This window comes from Arachis duranensis, chromosome 1, assembly GCF_000817695.3.
Source record: "Arachis duranensis cultivar V14167 chromosome 1, aradu.V14167.gnm2.J7QH, whole genome shotgun sequence".
In the NCBI taxonomy this organism is placed as follows: domain Eukaryota; kingdom Viridiplantae; phylum Streptophyta; class Magnoliopsida; order Fabales; family Fabaceae; genus Arachis; species Arachis duranensis.
In genome coordinates, this window is record NC_029772.3 from 48,162,188 (window position 1) to 48,163,407 (window position 1,220).

Consider the following 1,220-nt stretch of genomic DNA (forward strand, 5'->3'; position numbering starts at 1 on the left):
TCATCACAACACCAAACTTAAATTGTTGCTTTTCCCCAAGCAACTGAAAATCAAAATAGGATAAAAAGAAGAGAATATACTATAGACTCCAAAATATCAAAGAAACTTAGCTCCAATTAGATGAGCGGGACTAGTAGCTTTTTGCTTCTGAATAGTTTCGGCATCTCACTTTATCCTTTGAAGTTTAGAATGATTGGCATCCATAGGAACTCAGAACTCAGATAGTGTTATTGATTCTCCTAGTTAAGTATAATGATTCTTGAGCATAGCTATTTTATGAGTCTTGGCTGTGGCCCAAAGCACTCTGTCTTCCAGTATTACCACCGGATACATACATGCCACAGACACATACTTGGGTGAACCTTTTCAGATTGTGACTCAGCTTTGCTAGAGTCCCCAATCAGAGGTGTCCAGGGTTCTTAAGCACACTCTTTTTTCTTTGGATCACAACTTTATTTCTTTCTTTTTTTTTCTTAAATATTTTTTTTCGTTTTTTTTTTGAATCACTGCTTTTTCTTGCTTCAAGAATCAATTTGATGATTTTTCAGATCCTCAATAACAGTTCTCCTTTTCCCTCCTTCTTTCAAGAGCCAATAATTTTAACATTCTTAAATCAACAAATTCAAGAGACATATGCACTGTTCAAGCATTCATTCAGAAAACAAAAAGTATTGTCACCACATCAAACTAATTCAACTAGTTTCAAAGATGAATTCGAAATCTTGTACTTCTTGTTCTTTTGTGATTAAAACACTTTTCATTTAGGAGAGGTGATGGATTCATAGGACATTCATAGCTTTAAGACATGAACTTTAAATTTTATTAATCATGAATTAAGAACAAGACTCAAAAATAGATATAAGATGAGACTAATAGGAATAGAAAACAAAAATTTAAATAGGCTCCTAATGATAGAGGTTATCACAGAGTTAGGACTCAACAACCTTGATTTTGAGAAGTGGATGCTCCCTCAAATTGAGGGGAGAACTTTTGGCGTTTCAACTCTTGAATTTCACGCCCCTGCTTCTCTTGTTCCTTCAGCAATTTGTAGAGCATGCAGTTCTGATTCTGCTGTTCTTCCTTAAGTTGCTCCATAGTTTCTTGCAACTTGGTGATAGATGCTTCTAGGCTGGCTCAGTAGTCAATTTCAGGAAATTCAGGGAGGAACTCCTGCGCCCTCCTTTTGATAGAGTTGTCTTGCATTTGTCCTTCCATTGACT